Source organism: Triticum aestivum, chromosome 7A, assembly GCF_018294505.1.
Source record: "Triticum aestivum cultivar Chinese Spring chromosome 7A, IWGSC CS RefSeq v2.1, whole genome shotgun sequence".
NCBI classification, from domain to species: domain Eukaryota; kingdom Viridiplantae; phylum Streptophyta; class Magnoliopsida; order Poales; family Poaceae; genus Triticum; species Triticum aestivum.
Window position 1 is genome coordinate 210,675,927 of NC_057812.1, and position 25,595 is coordinate 210,701,521.

The window sequence follows — 25,595 nt, forward strand, 5'->3', positions numbered from 1 at the left end:
CGAGGTCGAGGACGAGGTCGAGGCGCTCGGGGAAGAGGTGGGCGGGGCGGCGCGCCAGCTTCGCCTCCGCCGGCGGCTCCTTCCCCCATGGCGGTCCATATAGGGGACGACCCTTGCGAGTTCTTTGTCAAGCTGCGCCGGGCGCCTCGTCGTCGCCTCCGGCTTCCAGCTCCGTTTGCGAGCGCGATGGAGTTGGACCTGCCCGAGACACTGAGACTGCACATGAGGGGCTGTGGGATCAACGGCACGCGAGTCCGCGTTGTATTCCCAGCCCCTAATGTGATGTATCTTGATCGAGGGTGGAAGACGTTCGCCCGTATCCACAGCCTGATGGAGGGGTTTACCCTCCATTTTAAGTTGATGGAGGGCGATCTCCTCTCCATCAAGGTCTTCGGGTGCTTCGGTACTCAGGCGAAGTGCTGTGTGGACAGCTCCTCCGATAGCGAAGACTCCTCCTCGAGCGAGAGTGACGAGGAGGAGAGCGACAGCAACGATGAGGATAGCGGGCGGCGGGGTGGCGGGTCCGACTAGGCGTCGGGCGCCGCTTTGCGCGGCACCGGCGCCCCCATCATCCGTGTCGCCGGCTCCTTGAACTCCCCGGGGTCGTCTTCTTAGGCGGCTGGCGTAGGGAGGCTGCGGAAGGGGAAGAGGGCTGTCGACAAGGCCGTCAGGTCGGAGTACGAGGGCGTGGTGCCCTCGACAGCGTGCTGACGTCCTGCCGCCCCGTCTTCGAGCCCCGCTTCCAGCGCCGCCGTCGCCGTCCAGCCTTCGGACGGCCCCCAGAATGTTCCCTTGGTGTCTTCTGGCACCCGTAGCTCGCCTAGGCGCTCCTTTTTCCCTTTTCGCCTCCTTGACCAGCCTCCTGAAGAGAAGGACAGGAAAGGGATTACGGGCATCTTATCTTTTTAATTTGTAAGCCTTCGGGCCTTAGCTGTATCTAAAACTTGTAATCCTCTCTTTCATGTTTTTCATCCTCTATGGACTGTACCGGAGTGGGATGTTTTTTAATGAAAACGGGATGCTTGCCGGGTTATTTGTCTCGCGAGTTAAACCCACGCCAAGGAGCAAATCCTTGGTATCCCTCGGACAGACATTTCATCTCCCGGCAACAGGCCCTGCCGCCTTCCCACGTCGCTCGACCTTTCTCACGCTTTTGACGGAGGCAGGAACGAGGTGGGTGCGGTCTCCTCGTTTCATCCCTTTGCTGCCGCGACTACGACCAAACTTGGCCCCGAGAACGAGCCCCAGGGCCTAGAGTCGAGGGAGCACGGCAGTTTTCGGGAAGAAACGTGGTTTCACATTCCCCAGTCCATAAGAGGATGCATGATGAGGGATGAAAGACTTATCTGATATTGCAGCCCCCGGCAACTCTGGCTTGCCGTGGATGATTCTTGGCACTCGCAGCCCCTAGCGATACTGGCTTGCCGGGAAGGCTTTTATCTTCCAGCAGAGAACTTTGATGTTCTCGATGCCGGCTTCCGGCAAGCTTGTTGCCAAGAAGGCTTTTATCTTCGGCAGAGAACTTTGACGTTCTCGATGCCGGCTTCCGGCAAGCTTGTTGCCAGGAAGGCTTTTATCTTCGGCAGAGAACTTTGACTTTCTCGATGCCGGCTTCCGGCAAGCTTGTTGCCAGGAAGGCTTTTATCTTCGGCAGAGAACTTTGACGTTCTCGATGCCGGCTTCCGGCAAGCTTGTTGCCAGGAATGCTTTTATCTTCGACAGAGAACTTTGACATTCTCGATGCCGGCTTCCGGCAAGCTTGTTGCCAGGAAGGCTTTTATCTTCGGCAGAGAACTTTGACGTTCTCGATGCCGGCTTCCGGCAAGCTTGTTGCCAGGAAGGCTTTTATCTTCGGCAGAGAACTTTGACGTTCTCGATGCCGGCTTCCGGCAAGCTTGTTGCCAGGAAGGCTTTTATCTTCGGCAGAGAACTTTGACGTTCTCGATGCCGGCTTCCGGCAAGCTTGTTGCCAGGAAGGCTTTTATCTTCGGCAGAGAACTTTGACGTTCTCGATGCCGGCTTCCGGCAAGCTTGTTGCCAGGAAGGCTTTTATCTTCGGCAGAGAACTTTGACGTTCTCGATGCCGGCTTCCGGCAAGCTTGTTGCCAGGAAGGCTTTTATCTTCGGCAGAGAACTTTGACGTTCTCGATGCCGGCTTCCGGCAAGCTTGTTGCCAGGAAGGCTTTTATCTTCGGCAGAGAACTTTGACGTTCTCGATGCCGGCTTCCGGCAAGCTTGTTGCCAGGAAGGCTTATGGTGAAGAACTTCGTTGTTCTTGACACCGGCTCCCGGCAAGATCGTTGCCGGAAAGGCTTATGGCGAAGAACTTCGTTGTTCTTGACACCGGCTCCCGGCAAGATCGTTGCCGGAAAGACTTATGGCGAAGAACTTCGTCGTTCTTGACACCGGCTCCCGGCAAGATCGTTGTCGGAAAGGCTTATGGCGAAGAACTTCGTCGTTCTTGACACCGGCTCCCGGCAAGATCGTTGCCGGAAAGGCTTATGGCGAAGAACTTCGTCGTTCTTGACACCGGCTCCCGGCAAGATCGTTGTCGGAAAGGCTTATGGCGAAGAACTTCGTCGTTCTTGACACCGGCTCCCGGCAAGATTGTTGCCGGAAAGGCTTATGGCGAAGAACTTCGTCGTTCTTGACACCGGCTCCCGGCAAGATCGTTGCCGGAAAGGCTTATGGCGAAGAACTTCGTCGTTCTTGACACCGGCTCCCAGCAAGATTGTTGCCGGAAAGGCTTATGGCGAAGAACTTCGTCGTTCTTGACACCGGCTCCCAACAAGATCGTTGCCGGAAAGGCTTATGGCGAAGAACTTCGTCGTTCTTGACACCGGCTCCCGGCAAGATCGTTGCCAGAAAGGCTTATGGCGAAGAACTTCGTCGTTCTTGACACCGGCTCCCGGCAAGATCGTTGCCGGAAAGGCTTATGGCGAAGAACTTCGTCGTTCTTGACACCAAAAAAATTGGTCCTAAGGGCGCTGCTACCCCCCGGGCCATAACTGCGTTTAAAACATAACCAGTGATTAGCATCCGAAGTGCACTTAACTCGCTTGCAAATTTTGACTTTTGCTGCATATTCCCTATGCCTGCTGGAATGCTCTCCGGTGCATACGATCTAGCCAGCAGCGCTTGAGGGAACGGGCCCTTAGCAGCTATTCGGGAACATCGCCTCCCGGAAAGGTTTACCTTCTTGGTTCTAGCGCAACCGCACAAGTTGCCGAGCGGACTCGAGGCAACATGGAGCGCAACTAGCCCCGAGAAGGCTCCTTGGCATACAGGTCTATGCAGAAATCTCAAATAAATAGTGCATGCTATCTTCCTGTTCAACCTCTCTTTGTACGTCCACCCTATGCTTTCTAGGGAAACTTGCCGGTGCAGGCACCCTTGCCGCGAGCGCCGAGTGCGGAACTTCAGCAGCCTGCTGGCGGGGTCGCTACCGACAAGCAACCTTGTCGCAACTAGTTGCAGCTCGCTTAAGTTGTTGAGCAGACTTGAAACAAAGTAAGGGCGCTAGCGGCTCACTTAAGTTGCTGAGCGGACTCGAAGCAAAGTAAGGGCGCTAGCAGCTCACTTAAGTTGTTGAGCGGACTCGAAACAAAGTAAGGGCGCAACTAGCTACGAGTTGATTCCTCCGTGCACAGGTTTTCCATACAAAGAACAAGATCTCCGAGGCGGATAACCTTATATAGAAAGGAAATATCTAAAGTTTCGCACGACTTAGCTTTTCTGTTGCCGCACTGGCATCGTTCTTTTGCTCGCCCGCTTCTTAGGAGCCATGACGATGAAGAACAGTTGATCCTTGACGTGGACGGAACAGCTGCCGCCGAAGCTCCCCCTACCTGGCGCGCCAAAGATGTTGGGGAAACTGATCCACGAACACCTATGGGGATCGGCGGACCGAGCCCCTTTCAATTCGGTGAGGGCGGAGGTTGAACAAAGAGCGGATCAAGGCAGTACACGCGGGCGGTTTTACCCAGCTTCGGGCCGCACAGATGCGTAAAACCCTACTGCTGCTTGTTTGTGTGTATTGAATCTTTGCTCAGGAGCGATCGACGCTACCAGACTGAGCGTGGGAGTGTTTCTGGTGTTTCGAATGAGCCAAACCGGCCGAACCCCCTCTACGTTGCGCCTGGGCCTCCTTTTATACTTTCAAGGGGTCACCGACAGGTGGCAACGTAGACTAGAAGGGTAAAAATGGAAAAGGATGCGGTAGGTGCAGCTACCGCTACTGTGGATACAGTGCACCCTACCTAACTCTAACGGCAGGGGACAAGGGCATTAAATGCCTGTCTGAGTCTCCTAAACAGTGCAAAAGGTGACCATTAGGAGCGCCACCGTTTGCCATGATGGCCTTCTCTTCATGTCCGCTTGCCACCACGTACCCCTAGCTGCACGGCCTCCTGCCACGTGTGCTTGGGAGAGTCCTAGAGCGACACGTTAGCAGGTGTGCTGGAGCGCGGGCACGAAGTGGGGGTTTCCCGCGGCAAGCTCCTTGCCGCGGCCGTTGTCTTGTCGCGTCCGGAAGCTTGTCGCTCGCCGGATCTTGCCGGGATGCAGGGCGCGTCGCGGCAAGCTTTCTTGGTATGCCTTGAGTGGCCTTCCCGGCAAGCTCCTCTTGCCGGGGTCTTGTCTCTTCCCGGCAAGATCCTTTTGCCGGGGCCTTGGTTGGCCTTCCGGGCAAGCTCCTCTTGCCGGGGCCTTGGTTGGCCTTCCCGGCAAGCTCCTCTTGCCGGGGCCTTGGTTTGAGTACTTTGTTCTTGAATGGTCTTCAAGGGAACCACGGAGGGTCTTGGCGGTCACCCGGCAAGCCTTGCCGCGGGGCGCTGCAACTGCCCGTGCACGAGTTCGGGATACTAGGGTACCCCTACTCTAGTACACCGACATTCGTTGATGATATAGTATTATATGAGTTATGTATGTTGGTGACCAAATGTTGTTTGGAGTCCCGGATGAGATCACGGACATGACGAGGAGCTTCGGAATGGTCCGGATATAAAGATTGATATATGGGATAATAGTGTTTGGTCTCCAGAAGGGTTCCGGAATTCACCGGAAGGGGTTCCGGATGTTTCCCGAAATGTTTGGGTACGAGAACACTTTATTTGGGCCAAAAGGGAAAGCCCACAAGGTTTTTGGAAAGTGCAAAAGGAATTTTTGCGGTGTCCATGGGCGCCTGGTCCTGGAGTCCGAGAAGGACTCTTTCCTTTTGGGTGAAACCGACTTTGTGTAGGCTTTTACTCCAAGTTTCGACCCCAAGGCTCAACATATAAATAGAGGGGTAGGGCTAGCACCCAAGACACATCAAGAAACACCAAGCCATATGCCGGCAACCCCGCCCCCTCTAGTTTATCCTCCGTCATAGTTTTCGTTGTGCTTAGGCGAAGCCCTGCGGAGATTATTCTTCACCAACACCGTCACCACCTGAACTCATCTAGTAATTCGCCCCTCTTGCTAGATCAAGAAGGCGAGGATGTCATCGAGCTGAACGTGTGCTGAACGCGGAAGTGCCATACGTTCGGTACTTGATCAGGACGGATCGTTAAGGTGTACGAATACATCAACTGTGTTGATAAATGCTTCCTCTTTCAGTATACAAGGGTACCTAGACACACTCTCCCCTCTCGTTGCTATGCATCTCCTAGATAGATCTTGCGTGATCATAGGAATTTTTTTTGAAATACTGCGTTCCCCAACAGTAGCATCCGAACGAGGTCTATGCGTTGATGTTATACGCACAAGTAGAACACAAATAAGTTGTGGGCGTGGGTATATACATATTGCTTGCGGTCACTAGTTGTTTCTTGATTCGGCAGTATTTTTGGATGAAGCGGCCCGGACCGACATTACATGACCGCGTTCATGAGACTGGTTCTACAGACCTGCTTTGCACATAGGTGGCTGGAGGGTGTCAGTTTCTCCAACTTTAGTTGAATCGGATTCAATGAACAGGGTTCTTTCTGAAGATCAAAAAGCAATCTCTATACCGCGTTGTGGTTTTTGATGCGTAGGTAAGAATGGTTCTTGCTAAGCCCATAACAGCCACGTAAAACTTGCAACAACAAAGTAGAGGACGTCTAACTTGTTTTTGCAGGGCATGTTGTGATGTGATATGGTCAATACGTGATTATATAAATTGTTGTATGAGATGATCATGTTTTGTAACACGGTTATCGGCAACTCGCAGGAGCCATATGGTTGTCGCTTTATTGTATGAAATGCAATCACCATGTAATTGCTTTACTTTATCACTAAGCGGTAGCGATAGTCGTGGAAGCAATAGTTGGCGAGACGACAACGATGCTATGATGAACATCAAGGTGTCAAGCTGGTGACGATGGTGATCATGACGGTGCTTTGGAGATGGAGATCAAAGGCAGAAGATGATGATGGCCATATCATATCACTTATATTGATTGCATGTGATGTTTATCCTTTATGCATATTAATTATTTTGCTTAGTACGGTGGTAGCATTATAAGATGATCTCTCACTAAATTTCACGGTATAAGTGTTCTCCCTGAGTATGCAATGTTGCTACAGTTCGTCGTGCCGAGACACCACGTGACGATTGGGTGTGATAAGCTCTATGTTCACATATAATGGGTGCAAGCCAGTTTTGCACAAGGAGAATACTCGGGTTAAACTTGACGAGCCTAGCATATGTAGATATGGCCTCAGAACACTGAGACTGAAAGGTCGAGTGTGAATCATATAGTAGATATGATCAACATAGTGATGTTCACCATTGAAAAGTACTCCATCTCACGTGATGATCGGACATGGTTTAGTTGATATGGATCACGTGATCACTTAGATGATTAGAGGGATGTCTATCTAAGTGGGAGTTCTTAAGTAATATGATTAATTGAACTTTAATTTATCATGAACTTAGTACCTGATACTATTTTGCATGTCTATGTTGTTGTAGATAAATGGCATGTGTTGTTGTTACGTTGAATTTTAATGTGTTCCTAGAGAAAGCTAAGTTGAAAGATGATGGTAGAAACTACATGGATTGGGTCCGTAACTTGAGGATTATCCTCATTGCTGCACAGAAGAATTATGTCCTAGAAGCACCGCTAGGTGCCAAACCCGCTACAGGAACAACTCCAGATGTTATGAACACCTGGCAGAGCAAAGCTGATGACTACTTGATAGTTTAGTGTGCCATGCTTTACGGCTTAGAACCGGGACTTAAACGATGTTTTGAACATCATGGAGCATATGAGATGTTCCAGGAGTTGAAGTTAATATTTCAAGAAAATGCCCGAATTGAGAGATATGAAGTATCCAATAAGTTCTACGGCTGCAAAATGGAGGAGAATAGTTTTGCCAGTGAGCACATACTCAGAATGTCTGGGTACCACAATCACTTGACTCAGCTGGGAGTTAATCTTCCAGTTGATAGTGTCATTGACAGAGTTTTTCAATCACTGCCACCAAGCTACAAAAGTTTCGTGATGAACTATAATATGCAAGGGATGGATAAGACAATTCCCAAGCTCTTCGCGATGTTAAAGGCTGCGGAGGTAGAAATCAAGAAAGAGCATAAGTGTTGATGTTCAACAAGACCACCAGTTTCAAGAAGAAGGGCAAAGGGAAGAAGGGAAACTTCAAGAAGAACAACAAGCAAGTTGCTACCCAAGTGAAGAAACTCAAGTCTGGACCTAAGCCTGAGACTGAGTGCTTCTACCGCAAAGGGACTGATCACTGGAAGCAGAACTGTCCCAAGTTTTTGGCGGATAAGAAGGATGGCAAAGAGAAAGGTATATTTGATATACATGTTATTGATGTGTACCTTACTAATGCTTGCAGTAGCGCCTGGGTATTTCATACTGGTTCTGTTGCTAGTATTTGCAACTTGAAATAGGGGCTATGGATTAAGCGAAGATTGGCTAAGGACGAGGTGACGATGCGCGTGGGAAATGGTTCCAAAGTCGATGTGATCGCCGTCGGCACGCTACCTCTACATCTACCTTCGGGATTAGTTTTAGACCTAAATAATTGTTATTTGGTGCCAGCGTTAAGCATGAACATTATATCTGGATCTTGTTTGATGCAAGACGGTTATTCATTTAAATTAGAGAATAATGGTTGTTCTATTTATATGAGTAATATCTTTCATGGTCATGCACCCTTGATGAGTGGTCTATCTTTACTAAATCTTGATAGTAGTGATACACATATTCATAGTATTGAAGCCAAAAGATATAAGTTTAATAATGATAGTGCAACTTATTTGTGGCACTGCCGTTTAGGTCATATTGGTGTAAAACGCATGAAGAAACTCCATGATGATGGGATTTTGGAATCACTTGATTATGAATCACTTGATGCTTGCGAACCATGCCTCATGGGCAAGATGACTAAGACTCCATTCTCTGGAACAATGGAACGAGCAACAGACTTATTGGAAATAATACATACTGATGTATGCGGACCGATGAGTGTTGATGCTCGTGGCGGGTATCATTATTTTCTGACCTTCACAAATGATTTGAGCAGATATGCATATGTCTACATGATGAAACATAAGTCTGAAACATTTGAAAAGTTCAAAGAATTTCAGAGTGAAGTGGAAAATCATCGTAACAAGAAAATTAAGTTTCTACGATCTGATCATGGAGGTGAATATTTGAGTCATGAGTTTGGTCTTCATTTGAAACAATGCGGAATAGTCTCGCAACTCACGCCACCTGGAACACCACAACGTAATGGTGTGTTCGAACATTGTAACCGCACTTTATTAGATATGGTGCGATCTATGATGTCTCTTACTAATTTACCGCTATCATTTTGGGGTTATGCTTTAGAGACGGCTGCATTCACGTTAAATAGGGCACCATCGAAATCCGTTGAGATGACACCTTATGAACTGTGGTTTGGCAAGAAACCCAAGTTGTCGTTTCTTAAAGTTTGGGGTTGCGATGCTTATGTGAAAAAGCTTCAACCTGATAAGCTTGAACCCAAATCGGAGAAATGTGTCTTCATATGATACCCAAAGGAGACTGTTGGGTACACCTTCTATCACAGATCTGAAGGAAAGATATTCGTTGCTAAGAATGGATCCTTTCTAGAGAAGGAGTTTCTCTCGAAAGAAGTGAGTGGGAGGAAAGTAGAACTTGATGAGGTAATTGTACTTTCTCCCTTATTGGAAAGTAGTTCATCACAGAAATCAGTTCCAGTGATTTCTACACCAATTAGTGAGGAAGCTAATGATGATGATCATGAAACTTCTGATCAAGTTAGTACCGAACCTCGTAGGTTAACGAGAGTAAGATCCGCACCCGAGTGGTACAGTAATCCTGTTCTGGAGGTCATCTTACTTGACCATGACGAACCTACGAACTATGAGGAAGTGATTATGAGCCCAGATTCCACAAAATGGCTTGAGGCCATGAAATCTGAGATGGGATCCATGTATGAGAACAAAGAGTGGACTTTGGTTGACTTGCCCGATGATCAGCAAGCCATAGAGAATAAATGGATCTTCAAGAAGAAGACTGACGCCGACGGTAAGGTTACTATCTACAAAGCTCGACTTGTTGCAAAAGGTTTTCGACAAGTTCAAGGAGTTGACTACGATGAGACCTTCTCACCCGTAGCAATGCTTAAGTCCGTCCGAATTATGTTAGCAATTGTTGCATTTTATGATTATGAAATTTAGCAAATGGATGTCAAAACCGCATTCCTTAATGGATATCTTAAAGAAGAGTTGTATATGATGCAACCAGAAGGTTTTGTCGATCCAAAAGGTGCTAACAAAGTGTGTAAGCTCCAGCGATCCATTTATGGACTAGTGCAAGCATCTCAGAGTTGGAATATACGCTTTGATTGTGTGATCAAAGCATATGGTTTTATACAGACTTTTGGAGAAGCCTGTATTTACAACAAAGTGAGTGGGAGCTCTGTAGCATTTTTGATATTATATCTGGATGACATATTGTTGATCGAAAATGATACTGAATTTATGAATAGCATATAAGGATACTTGAATAAGAATTTTTCAATGAAAGACCTCGGTGAAGCTGCTTATATATTGGGCTTCAAGATATATAGAGATAAATCAAGATGCTTAATTGGACTTTCACAAAGCACATACCTTGATAATGTTTTGAAGAAGTTCAAAATGGATCAAGCAAAGAAAGGGTTCTTGCATGTGTTACAAGGTGAGAAGTTGAGTCAGACTCAATGCCTGACCACTCCAGAAGATAGAGAGAAAATGAAAGTCATTCCCTATGCTTCGGCCATAGGTTCTATCATGTATGCAATGTTGTGTACCAGACCTAATGTGTGCCTTGCTATAAGTTTAGCAGGGAGGTACCAAAGTAATCCAGGAGTGGATCACTGGACGGCGGTTAAGAACATCCTGAAATACCTGAAAAGGACTAAGGATATGTTTCTCATTTATGGAGGTGACAAAGAGATCGTCGTAAATGGTTGCGTCGATGCAAGCTTTTACACTGATCTAGATGACTCTAAGTCACAAACGGGATACGCATTTTTATTGAATGGTGGAGCTGTCAGTTGGTGCAGTTCTAAGCAAAGCGCCGTGGCGGGATCTACGTGCGAAGCGGAATACATAGTTGCTTCGGAAGCAGCAAATGAAGGAGTCTGGACAAAGGAGTTCATATCCGATCTAGGTGTCATACCTAGTGCATTGGGTCCAATGAAAATCTTTTGTGACAATACTGGTGCAATTGCCTTGGCAAAGGAATCCAAATTTCACAAGAGAACCAAGCACATCAAGAGACGCTTCAATTCCATCCGCGATCAAGTCAATGAGGGAGACATGGAGATTTGCTAGATACATACGGATCTGAATGTTGCAGACCCATTGACTAAGACTCTCTCACAAGCAAAACATGATCAGCACCAAGACTCCATGGGTGTTAGAATCATTACAATGTAATCTAGATTATTGACTCTATTAAAAGTGGGAGACTGAAGGAAATATGCCCTAGAGGCAATAATAAAGTTGTTATTTATATTTCCTTCTATCATGATAAATGTTTATTATTCATGCTAGAATTGTATTAACCGGAAACTTAGTACATGTGTGAATACATAGACAAACAGAGTGTCACTAGTATGCCTCTACTTGACTGGCTCATTAATCAAAGATGGTTAAGTTTCCTAGCCATAGACATGAGTTGTCATGTGATGAACGGGATCACATCATTAGAGAATGATGTGATTCACTTGACCCATCCGTTAGCTTAGCACTATGATCGTTTAGTTTATTGCTATTGCTTTCTTCATAACTTATACATGTTCCTATGACTATGAGATTATGCAACTCCAGAATACCGAGGAACACTTAGTGTGCTATCAAACGTCACAACGTAACTGGGTGATTATAAAGATGCTCTACAGGTGTCTCCGATGGTGTTTGTTGAGTTGGCATAGATCGAGATTAGGATTTGTCACTCCGATAGTCGGAGAGGTATCTCTGGGCCCTCTCGGTAATCCACATCACTATAAGCCTTGCAAGCAATGTGACTAATAAGTTAGTTGTGGGATGTTGCATTATGGAACGAGTAAAGAGACTTGCTGGTAACGAGATCGAACTAGGTATGATGATATCGGCGATCGAATCTCGGGCAAGTAACATACCGATGACAAAGGGAACAACGTATGTTGTTATGCGGTTCGACTGATAAAGATTTCGTAGAATATGTAGGAGCCAATATGGGCATGCAGGTTCTGCTATTGGTTATTGACCAGAGAGATGTCTCAGTCATGTCTACATAGTTCTCGAACCCGTAGGGCCCACACGCTTAACGTTCATTGACGATATAGTATTATATGAGTTATGTATGTTGGTGACCGAATGTTGTTCGGAGTCCCGGATGAGATCACGGACATGACGAGGAACTCCGGAATGGTCTGGATATAAAGACTGATATATGGGATAATAGTGTTTGGTCTCTAGAAGGGTTTCGGAATTCACCGGAAGGGGTTCCGGATGTTTCCCGAAATGTTTGGGTACGAGAACACTTTATTTGGGCCAAAACGGAAAGCCCACAAGGTTTTTGGAAAGTGCAAAAGGAAGTTTTGCGGAGTCCATGGGCCAGACGGCATGGTCCCCAGCGTCTGGGTCCAGACGCCGGAAACCCTGGCGTCTGGTCCTGGAGTCCGAGAAGGACTCTTGCCTTTCGGGTGAAATCGATTTTGTGTAGGCTTTTACTCCAAGTTTCGACCCCAAGGCTCAACATATAAATAGAGGGGTAGGGCTAGCACCCAAGACACATCAAGCAACACCAAGCCGTGTGCCGGCAACCCCGTCTCCTCTAGTTTATCATCCGTCATAGTTTTCGTAGTGCTTAGGCGAAGCCCTGCGGAGATTGTTCTTCACCAACACCGTCACCAGGGTGTCGTGCTGCCGGAACTCATCTACTACTTCACCCCTCTTGTTGGATCAAGAAGGCGAGGATGTCATCGAGCTGAAGGTGTGCTGAATGCGGAGGTGCCGTACGTTTGGTACTTGATCGGGACGGAACGTGAAGGTGCACGACTACATCAACCGCGTTGATAAACGCTTCCGATTTCGGTCTACGAGAGTACGTAGACACATTCTCCCCTCTCATTGCTATGCATCTCCTAGATGGATCTTGCGTGATCGTAGGAATGTTTTTGAAATACTGCGTTCCCCAACAGCCAACCCACCAAATCGCCGCCTCTGCCATCAACCTCGTCGACGCGGAAAACGAGCAGGCACCATGGCCCGTCGAGTCTGAGGCACTCCCCGCCAACACGATGGACGACGCCATGATGCGCGTCATCGCCAGGGTTGAGAAGACCATTGGCACATGTCTCTTGAGCGCCATGGATCAAGATAGCCATGTCAGCGTCGACAGGCTTCAGCTCGCCGCACAACATGATCGATGGCGGGCCGTAGAGCAAGCTAGGCGCGTCCGCGCCGATGGGCTGTGGCTCACCGCACGGCGAGACCATTGGAGCGCCGCAGAGCGAGAGGTGCGGCATGCCGCACAGCAAGAGCGGATCCATCGGCGCTTGCCTGCTATCGACACGGTGTCGCGGCTGGGTACACGTCCCATCAGTACCCCCATTCCTTGCCAGGAGTGGGCAGAGGCCCTCAACGACGTACTTGCACCAAGGGTTGGCCGCGCCGTACTTGCACTGGACACCCGCCGCGCCATTCCCATGGGTGGTGCCGTTCGCCTTGTCCGCGGCCTACTGGATACCAACACGCTGGTCCGTAGGCTCGACTGCTCCTTGGCCCAGGTATCCACCTGGGCGCAGCAGAGGAACATGGTCGTCGCATCCTTGAGTTGGTGATCTCTAATGAAATAGCCAACTTGGAGCTCGAGATCGCGCTCCAGATGTACCGCGAGCGTGTCGACCGCTTGGACGAACGCCTGCATGAGTTCAGGTAGAGCCAAGAGCTACCGTAGGCAAGGGCTGCTGGTCATGGTCTCATGGACGCCTTTTATTTTGTTGAGTCATTTCGACGTGGGTAGCTATCTATTCACAACAATCATGGTATTGCTTCATTTATTCCTCTGTTTCAATGTGTGTACTCTGTTTTTCATTCTTATATGTTCTATTTCAATGTGTGTATATACGCTTTTCATTCTGTATATGTGGATGATAACAGCTAGATTCAAATTAGTATACAAAAACAGATAGAAAATGAAATTCATAATACATATATATATATATATTAATTGTTCATTAGTTCATCACAGAATATATATATATATATATATATAATATCATCACATATATGTGATGATACTTAACTACTATGTACAATGCATAAAATTAAAAACGAACAACACTAGAACTAATAATCCCTCCTCGGGCCAGTATTTCGGTAGCCCCTCACGAGCAGCTCCCTGGTGCGCGACATCTTCCCAGTGCGGAGGCAGTACTCTGCCTCCTCCGCCTCATAGCGCTTGACGTAATGATCTGCCTCTTGCTGGCGGACGCGCGTGAACGATCTTGCCATTTCGTTGGGCGCCCATCGGAGCTCCTCGTCGGTGACATGCTAGAGCTTATCATTCCACCTTCATGAAGCGACGAGACGCCCAGCGTATATGACCTTCCTCGCGAAGTACCCATCTTCGTACACCTCCCCAGCATGATGATGCGCCCGCCCTCAAAGCTCCGCCGCCTCCTTTTTACAGGCGGCATCACGGGCTTCACAGGCCACCTGGTACCTGGCTTCCTCCTCCGCCATCTCCTTCTTGAACGCCACTTGCAAGGCTTTCTCAGCTGGTGGCAACGACTTCCACAGACAAAGATTGTACTGGCCCCAAAACCAATCCAAAGTTGGGGGGTACGTGATACGTCTCCGTCGTATCTATAATTTTTTATTGTTCCATGCCAATATTCTACAACTTTCATATACTTTTGGCAACTTTTTATACTATTTTTGGGACTAACATATTGATCAAGTGCCCAGTGCCAGTTCCTGTTTGTTGCATCTTTTTTGTTTCACAGAATATCCATAACAAACGGAGTCCAAACAGAATAAAAACTAACGGAGATTTTTTTTGGAATATATATGATTTTTGGGAAGAAAAATCCATGCGAGACGATGCTCGAGGGGGCCACGAGGCAGGGGGCGCACCAAGGGGCAGGCGCGCCCCTGACCCTCGTGGCCACCCCGTAAGGCGGTTGATTCCCTTCTTTTGCTGCAAAAAGCTAATATCCAGATAGAGATCGTGTCCAAAATTCAGCCCAATCGGAGTTACGAATCTCTGGGAATATAAGAAACGGTGAAAGGGTAGAATCTGAGAAAGCAGAAACAGAGAGAGACAGAGAGACAGATCCAATCTCGGAGGGGATCTTTCCCCTCCCATGCCATGGAGGCCAAGGACCAGAGGGGAAACCCTTCTCCCATCTAGGGAGGAGGTCAAGGAAGAAGAAGACGAAGGGGCCTCCTCTCCCCTTCTCTTCTGGTGGCGCCGGAACGCTGCCGTGGCCATCATCATCATCATCACCGCGATCTACTCCAACACCTCCGCCATCTTCACCAACATCTCCATCACCTTCCTCCCTCTATCTATAGCGGTCCACTCTCCGGCAACCCGTTGTACCCTCTACTTCAACATGGTGCTTTATGCTTCATATTATTATCCAATGATGTGATGCCATCCTATGATGTCTGGGTAGATTTTCGTTGTCCTATTAGTGGTTGGTGAATTGCTATGATTAATTTAATTTGCTTGTGGTTATCTTGTTGTCCTTTGGTGCCCATCATATGAGAGCGCGCGTGGATCACACCATAGGGTTAGTTGTATGTTGATAGGACTATGTATTGGAGGGCAAGAGTGACAGAAGTTTCAACCTAGCATAGAAATTGATGCATACAGGATTGAAGGGGGACCAATATATCTTAATGCTATGGTTGGGTTTTACCTTAATGAGCGTTAGTAGTTGCGGATGCTTGCTAATAGTTCCAATCATAAGAGCATAGAATTCCAAGTCAGGGATGACATGCTAGCAGTGGCCTCTCCCACATAATACTTGCTATCGGTCTAGTAAAGTAGTCAATTTCTTAGGGACAATTTCGCAACTCCTACCACCACTTTTCCACACTCGCTATATTTACTTTACTGTTTCTTTATCTAAACAGCCCCTAGTTTTTATTTACTTGCTCTTTATTATCTTGCAAACCTATTCGACAACGCCTACAAAGTACTTCTAGTTTCATACTTGTTCTAGGTAAAGCGAACGTCAAGCGTGGGTAGAGTTGCATCGGTGGTCAATAGAACTTGAGGGAACATTTTTTCTACCTTTAGATCCTCGTTGGGTTCAACACTCTTACTTATCGAAAACTGTTTTGATCCCCTATACTTTTGGGTTATCAAGACCTTTTTCTGCCGCCGTTGCCGGGGAGTTATAGCATGGGGTGAATATTCTCGTGTGTGCTTGTTTGCTTTATCACTAAGTAATTTTTATTTTTTGTTCTTAGTTGTTCTTTATCTTTAGTTATGGATATGGAACATGAAATACCAAAAAATTTAGGTGTACTTGCTACTCATGGAGATGAGCAACCTCCTAAACCCTCGATGCTCAATATGTGAAAAATATTATGTACCACTTTGATAATCCTGAGAAAACCTCAATCAATTTGGTAATGGGAGTAACGTTGGATCAACGCGAATACTTTAGGGATTATTGCTTGACACAAAAAGGGAAACTATTATGGGATCAAATTTATATATTGATGTGGTATGCTCGGCAAGTATGCTTGAGTTATGATTATACTTGTTGCTCTAGGATGAAGGCTCCACACGTTCCCTTTTTATGCAAATTTAATGATAATAAAACCTTAGCTTCTTATGCTAGAGGTATATATGATTACTATGATGTGGAACAAATAGAAGAATTTGTTGCTTTTAAGGGTGCTTATGAAATTGAATTTTTGTTTGAAAAGAATGAAGCTTTTGATGATGATGTTTATAGGCCTGAAAATTTAGCTATCCTAAAATATTGCTATCATAATTATGAATATAATTCCTATATTAATGCGTTTATTGAGAAAGTCTCCGCTGTCCAAGAAGAGATTAATATATTGCAGGAGTCTATGGAAGAAGAAATTGATGAAACTGTGACCTCATTGGATGAAAAAGATGAGGAAGAGAGCGAAGAACAAAACGAGGAAGAGCGGATTGATCACCAGTGCCCACCTTCTAATGAGAGTAACTCTTCAACTCATACATTGTTTAATTTCCCTTCGTGCTTACCGAAGGATGATTGCTATGATGACTATTATGATCCCGTTGATTCTCTTGAAATATCCCTTTTTGATGATGCTTGCTATGCTTTTGGCCGAGATGCCAATATGAATTATGCTTATGGAGATGAACTTGCTATAGTTCCTTATGTTAAACATGAAATTGTTGCTATTGCACCCACACATGATAGCCCTATTATCTTTTCGAATTCTCCCAATTACATTATATCGGAGAAGTTTGCCCTTGTTAAGGATTACATTGATGGGTTGCGTTTTACTACTACACAGGATGATTTTGATAGATATAATATGCATGTGCTTGCTGCTCCTACTTGCAATTATTATGAGAGAGGAACTATATCTCCACCTCTCTATGTTTCCAATACAACAAAATTGCAAGAAACTGTTTATACTATGCATTTGCCTTTACTATGTATGCATGAATTGTTCTTTTATGACATGCTGATGCATAGGAAGAGAGTTAGACTTCGTTGTTACATGATATATGTTACTTTGTGCCGACTACTAAACTATAAATCATTATTAATTAAAATTGGCTCTGATATACCTTGGGATCCGGGTGGATTCACTACTTGAGCACTATATGCCTAGCTTAATGGCTTTAAAGAAAGCGCTTCCAGGGAGACAACCCGTAAGTTTTAGAGAGTCATTTATTTATATTGAGTGCTTTTATATAGTTTAAAAACAACAAAAATAAAGAGGGGAACCCAAAACTTTTTCAAAAAGGAAAGTGAAAGTGAGAAAGACAAGCATTGTTGAAGTGGGAGAGCTCCTTGAACTTTGTTCATGCTCACTGAAACTTTGTGAATCTTGATTACATAAACTTTTCAATAAAAATAATTATCCCCTTGTACAATTCCATTGTATTATACAAATAATGTGCCAAGGTTTGCCTTTAGGATGTTTACATTTGCTTGATGGTTTGTACGGTGCAGGACAGAAACTTTGGCTGTAGTGCGCGATTTTACATTTTTAGTTGGAATGTCAAATGGTTCTGATTCTTTTTGCACTGTCTTTATATAATTTTTTTTTATTTTTCCTAATTTTGGTAGAATTTTTCATGTATCAGAAGTATGGTGAATGTTCAGATTATTACAGACTGTCCTGTTTTAGACAGATTCTGTTTTTGATGCATAGTTTGCTTGTTTTAATGAAACTATCGATTCATATCAGTGGATTAAGCCATGAAAAAGTTATATTACAGTAGACACAATGCAAAAACAAAATATGAATTGGTTTGCAACAGTACTTAGAGTAGTGATTTGCTTTATTATAATAACGGATCTTACCGAGTTTTCTGTTGAAGTTTTGTGTGGATGAAGTGTTCGATGATCGAGAAGGTCTCGATGTGAGAAGAAGGAAGAGAGGCAAGAGCTCAAGCTTGGGGATGACCGAGGCACCCCAAGTAAATATTCAAGGATACTCAAGCGTCTAAGCTTGGGTATGCCCCGGAAGGCATCCCCTCTTTCTTCAACAAGTATCGGTATGTTTTCGGATTCGTTTCGTTCATGCAATATGTGCAATCTTGGAGCGTCTTTTGCTTTTAGTTTTCATTTTTCTTTTATGCACCATGCTGGTATGAGATAGTCCTTGGTTGATTTATAGAATGCTCTTTGCACTTCACTTATATCTTTTGAGTATGGCTTTATAGAATGCTTCATGTGCTTCACTTATATCATTTGAAGTTTGGATTGCCTGTTTCTCTTTACATAGAATACCGCCATTTGTAGAATGCTCTTTTGCTTCACTTATATTTGTTAGAGAGTGGGCATATCTTTTGTAGAAAGAATTGAACTCTCTTTCTTCACTTATATCTATTTAGAGAGATGACAGGAACTGGTCATTCACATGGTTAGTCATAAAATCCTACATAAACTTGTAGATCGCTGAATATGATATGTTTGATTCCTTGCAATAGTTTTGTGATATAAAGATGGTGATATTAGAGTCATGCTAGTGGGTAGTTGTGGATTGTAGAAATACTTGTGTTGAAGTTTGTGATTCCCGTAGCATGCACGTATGGTGAACCGTTATGTGATGAAGTCGGAGCATGCTTTATTTATTGATTGTCTTCCTTATGAGTGGCGGTCGGGGACGAGCGATGGTCTTTTCCTACCAATCTATCCCCCTAGGAGCATGCGCGTAGTACTTAGTTTCGATAACTTATAGACTTTTGCAATAAGTATGTGCGTTCTTTATGACTAATGTTGAGTCCATGGATTATACGCACTCTCACCATTCCACCATTGCTAGCCTCTCTAGTATCGCGCAACTTTCGCCGGTACCATAAACCCACCATATACCTTCCTCAAAACAGCCACCATACCTACCTATCATGGAATTTCCATAGCCATTCCGAGATATATTGCCATGCAACTTCCATCATCATCATATACATGACTTGAGCATTCATTGTCATATTGCTTTGCATGATCGTAAGATAGCTAGCATGATGTTTTCATGGATTGTCCATTTTTTGATGTCATTGCTACGCTAGATCATTGCACATCCCGGTACACCGCCGGAGGCATTCATATAGAGTCATATCTTTGTTCTAATATCAAGTTGTAACTAAATAAAAGTGTGATGATCATCATTATTAGAGCATTGCCCCAGTGAGGAAAGGATGATGGAGACTATGATTCCCCCACAAGTCGGGATGAGACTCCAGAACTTAAAAATAAATAAAAGAGGCCAAAGAAGCCCAAATAAAAAAGAGGCCAAAGAAGCCCACCAAAAAAATAGAAAATAAAAAAATAAAAAAATGAGACAAAAAGAGAGAAGGGGCAATGTTACTATCCTTTTACCACACTTGTGCTTCAAAGTAGCACCATGTTCTTCATATAGAGAGTCTCTTGAGCTATCACTTTCATATACTAGTGGGAATTTTCATTACAGAACTTGGCTTGTATATTCCGATGATGGGCTTCCTCAAATGCCCGAGGTCTTCATGAGAAAGCAAGTTGGATGCACACCCACTTAGTTTCAGTTGGAGATTTCATACACTTATAGCTCTAGTGCATCCGTTGCATGGCAATCCCTACTCACTCACATTGATATTCTATTGATGGGCATCTCCTCCTTTTTGTCTTCTCCACCACCATATTCTATTCCACCTATAGTGCTATGTCCATGGCTCATGCTCATGTATTGCGTGAAAGTTGAAAAGGTTTGAGAACGTCAAAAGTATGAAACAATTGCTTGGCTTTTCATCGGGGTTGTGCATGATGTGAATATTTTGTGTGGTGAAGATGGAGCATAGCCAGACTATATAATTTTGCAGGAATAACTTTCTTTGGCCATGTTATTTTGAAAAGACATGATTGCTTTATTAGTAGACTTGAAGTATTATTGCTTTTATGTCAAATGATAGACTATTGCTCTGAATCACTCATATCTTAATATTCATGCCATGATTAGATATGTGATCAAGATTATGCTAGGTAGCATTCCACATCAAACATTATCTTTTTTATCATTTACCTACTCGAGGACGAGCAGGAATTAAGCTTGGGGATGCTGATACGCCTCCGTCGTATCTGTAATTTTTGATTGTTCCATGCCAATATTCTACAACTTTCATATAATTTTGGCAACTTTTTATACTATTTTTGGGAATAACATATTGATCCAGTGCCCAGTGCCAGTTCCTGTTTATTGCATGTTTTTTGTTTCGCAGAATATCCATATCAAACGGAGTCCAAACGGAATAAAAACCAATGGAGATTTTTTGTGGAATATATATGATTTTTGGGAAGAAAAATCCACGCGAGACGATGCTCGAGGGGCCCACAAGGCAGGGGGCGCGCCCCTGACCCTCATGGCCACCCCGTAAGGCGGTTGATGCCCTTCTTTCGCCACAAGAAAGCTAATATCCGGATAGAGATTGTGTCCAAAATTCAGCCCAATCGGAGTTACGGATCTCCGGGAATATAAGAAACGGTGAAAGGGTAGAATCTGAGAACGCAGAAACAGAGAGAGACAGAGAGTCAGATCCAATCTCGGAGGGGCTCTCGCCCCTCCCATTCCATGGAGGCCAAGGACCAAAGGGTAAACCCTTCTCCCATCTAGGGAGGACGTCAAGGAAGAAGAAGACGAAGGGGCCCCCTCTCCCCTTATCTTCTGGTGGCGCCGAAACGCTGTCCAACACCTCCGCCATCTTCACCAACATCTCCATCACCTTCCTCCCTCTATCTACAGCGGTCCGCTCTCCCGCAACCCGCTGTACCCTCTACTTGAACATGGTGCTTTATGCTTCATATTATTATCCAATGATGTGTTGCCATCCTATGATGTCTGAGTAGATTTTCGTTGTCCTATCAGTGGTTGGTGAATTGCTATGATTGATTTAATTTGCTTGTGGTTATGTTGCTTTCCTTTGGTGCCCATCATATGAGAGCGCACGTAGATCACACCATAGGGTTAGTTGTATGTTGATAGGACTATGTATTGGAGGGCAAGAGTGACAGAAGCTTCAACCTAGCATAGAAATTGATGCATACGGGATTGAAGGGGGACCAATATATCTTAATGCTATGGTTGGGTTTTACCTTAATGAATGTTAGTAGTTGCGGATGCTTGCTAATAGTTCCAATCATAAGAGCATATAATTCCATGTCAGGGATGACATGCTAGCAGTGGCCTCTCCCACATAATACTTTCTATCGGTCTAGTAAAGTAGTCAATTGCTTAGGGACAATTTCGCAACTCCTACCACCACTTTTCCACACTCGCTATATTTACTTTACTGTTTCTTTATCTAAACAGCCCCTACTTTTTATTTACTTGCTCTTTATTATCTTGCAAACCTATCCAACAACACCTACAAAGTACTTCTAGTTTCATACTTGTTCTAGGTAAAATGAACGTCAAGCGTGTGTAGAGTTGTATCTGTGGCCGATAGAACTTGAGAGAATATTTGTTATACCTTTATCTCCTCGTTGGGTTTGACACTCTTACTTATCAAAAACTGTTGCGATCCCCTATACTTGTGGGTTATCAAGATGGCTCAACCTCATCCGGCGGCACATAGGGGTCCTCGTTGCTGCTATTTGAGTGAGCGTCCTCGGGGGGAGGCGACTCCTTGTCGGCACATGGACAGACCGGCGGTGCCATGGCACAGATTTGAGAGAGAGAGAGAGAGAGAGAGAGAGAGGGGGGGGGCGAGCAAGGGGAGGATGTAGATGAGAATGCAGGCGGGACGACGTGAGCAAGGTAGTATTTATTGGCGGCTGGATCTAGATCTACGGGGACGGTACACATGCTGGTCGCTGGAATTTACGAGTATTGTAGTTTGAATTTCACACGATTCTCGCAGCAAAATCCGTGTGTGAACATAATAGCCAAAATCCGTGTGTGAACATAATAGGTGACAGTTCGTAATGCAGAACTGTCTCTGATTAATGATCCCCGCCACTCACCTACCAAACCTCGAGTCACGCGATAGAGTGCCAATCGTGTGGGGACTGGTTGTCTTGCCACATCTTTATAATTTCTTTTTTGAACACCGGATATTTACATCATCTTATGATTTTTTAACTCGCACACAAGTACACAAAAGTATGATTTTTCAAACCGTTATGGTTATGCGTTGCATGTAGATGTAGTTCAAATTTGAATTACGGTAATATGTGAAAAGCTAATCCATGAATGGCTCTCCCATCACCCACCCCGTCTCTGACCTCATCGCCGGCGATCTCCAACATCATCCACTAATCAGTGGATCCCTTCGATCATCCTCTCCGGCATCTCTTCGGGATCAGGGTAATACCCATCTTCAATGGGTTCGTCTGGTGGATCTACTCTTGGCTTGGATTTCTCCAAGGGTATGGCTTTTTCTGAGGAGGTTTTCAGATCCACTGGTCAAACGATTCATCCAATGGGACGAAGGAGGGCTTTCACATTGATTGTGTCCTTTAGCCGTCACACTTTCCGTTTGTCGGAGGAGTCTGTGGCGGCAGCTTTGGAGTCTGCAATTGGTGGATCGGCAATAGATCTACGAGTTCTCCACGTCAAAGACAAGGTTTTCTCTTTCCAAGTCTCATGCAAGCAAGTTGGTTTTCTTATTGTTGATCTGCGTTCATTTGCTTGTGATCTGTTCAAATGCTATTTCAATCTTTGCGGCAATGGAGGACCTAATTGGGTTTCGGAGCTTAAGATTTGGCGTAAGGAATGTGATGCTGAGTGGATTTTGATTAGTCCTACTAAACGTAGATCTTCTTTGGGTCTCTTGGCCATGCACAAACATCCAGTTAGATCCTCTCTCACGTCAGCTACCACAGTTTGCAAGAGATTGTCTTTTGCCACGTTTGAACAGTATTCTGCCTGCAAGGGTTATAGATATCCTGCTTCTCAAAATTGCATTGATACTATTATCGATGGGGGTTATAATCTTTCGGCTCATGAGCGTGTTGTTATTAGACAAGCTCCACCGCCTGAATTGCACTGGACGGTGGCACGACCACCTATTGTGTTTGGTTCTGTTCAACCATTGCCGGAGTTGCACCGGTTGGCCATGTCATCCACACCGGATCTAGTAACTATGGATCCGCGGCCCGTGGTTTCTGGTAATCTTTCTGCAAAATTTGCGAAAGTGGGAATTTCTCCAGTTCAAAATGATAGATTGGGGTCTAGCCCATCTTCTTTGGATGCGCATCGTGCCGGCCCAATATCTCATGAGTTATTGGTTGGGCCAATCCCTGGTCTTTTGGCTAATGGGCCTGCCTCGTCGCACAATACCCCAATTTCTGAAATGTTGGAAACATCTATTGGCCCGAGCCCACCGTCCCCCCACAGGAAATACCCACCTCTCAAGAAGCAGCACAACAGTTTGATGCCATGGTCAATGACATGGTCGACCGGGTTTTAACTTGTACCCTCTGTAATCTCAGGGGCCACCTAGCAGCCTCTTGTGGAATGCGAGCGGTCTGGTCGGCTTGCTCATGCTCAGGTCACTTTAGCAGAGATTGTAATGATTTTGCGCGCACCAATGGATTGGCTTGGAGACCAATTTCTCTGCAACAAAGCGCGAGTATATCGGAAAACCCTGCCGGTCAGGGGAACGGTGCCGGAGTTATTGGGATAGCTTGCCCAGTCCCATCATCGCCGCCCACATTGCACCAATCCCCCCTCCTCTTCTCAGCGAAAATCCCATCCCATCCCAGCAGCACCCGGCTATGGCGAACTATGAGCTCGACCCGCAGTGTTTTGTGCCGGCAGGCCACCACATCATCGATGGTGGAGAAAGGCGGCTTCCACACACCTTCATCACACCTGCAACTCGCCCTCCTCGCCGCCATGAGGATTACATGGTCGCCGAGGTCATGCCTACTCCGGAGGGACCGCTAGGACCTGTCAGGGAAGAGATTGTTCAGTTTCTTCAGCACAGAGGTACTCTAGTCCGCTCCGCTCAGCCTTGGTTTCATGGGGTAGGATTATTTCAAGTGAGGGATCCATCTGTCAGATATACATTGATTCAGCATGCTCCTTTCCCTCTAGGCAATGACCGCTTTGTTAAATTTATGAAGCATGATGAGGGAGATAACTTTAAGGGAAATCATGGGTTTCGCAAGGGTTGGATCATGTTCATTGGTATTCCTCTAGATTACCGCAATACAGAGTTCATATCACATGCGGTGGGCACTTTTGGGAAATTTCATTCATGGGATAGTGAGGATCCATATCTGGTTCGGACACTGGTGGAGGCAAGTTTTCCTGACGCACCATTGGTGCCACGTGATGTGGTCTTCAGAGATTATGCAGAATGGGGAGGAGCCCAGGTCTCATGGACTGCTGCTTGCTATGTGATGGGTGCTTATTTTGCCGATCAGATGCCAAACGATGAAGATCCAACACCGCTAGATGGAAATCCACACCCTCTACCTGGAAACCTACTACAGGACAATTTGATGTTTGTTCTTTCGCCATATCCGATGTTGGGGTGGAATGATGCGCCCATAGCACCTCCATTGCCTTTGGAAAATAACTTAGGAGGTGCTGGATGGGGGAATGCAGTCTGGGGTGACAATGAGGATGAACACCCACAGCCGCCACAGCCTGATGGGTGGGGAAATGTTGCGCCTGTGCAAGATCAGGTTTCTATTGTCATTGATCAACTGGAGGGCTCTGGGTCTGTGGAATAACAAGTGGAGGTTCAGTATGAGGAGCAAAATCAGCTGCAGCCGATTCAGCAGATGCAGAACAATGTGCAGCAGATTGTGGAGGAAAATCCTTTAGCAATTGTTCCTTATCAACCTCCTGTCATTCAGCAACACCAGATATTCATTGGCATGGCAAGGATTGTGGCTGGGCCACCCCTTCCTCCAGAGATGACACGGAAGAGATCTTTTGAAAATTTTTTACCTGAATTTACTGTCAAGGAGGTGCCTCGCCCTATCTTCTTCAAGCCACTTGGGACTGTGACATACTCCAAGCGCACATGGACAATTGCTTTTGATGATTCACAGAGAATGTCTTCTTTGGTGCCCTGCTTGCCCACTAATCTTACGCTCAGGAAGCCTATGGTGGCCAAGCGACCAGTTGCTAGAGCTCTTTTTGGAAGTTCTCCTGATGAGTTTCTCAGTGCTAGTGTTAATGCAGTGTCTGATTCTGTTGGGTCTGGTGAGATGCGCTCTCAAGATGTTGTGGCTGGTAGCATGGAGGAGAACTCCGTTGGAAATATGCCCTAGAGGCAATAATAAATTGGTTATTATTATATTTCCTTGTTCATGATAATCGTTTATTATCCATGCTAGAACTGTATTGATAGGAAACTCAGATACATGTGTGGATACATAGACAACACCATGTCCCTAGTAAGCCTCTAGTTAACTAGCTCATTGATCAATAAGATGGT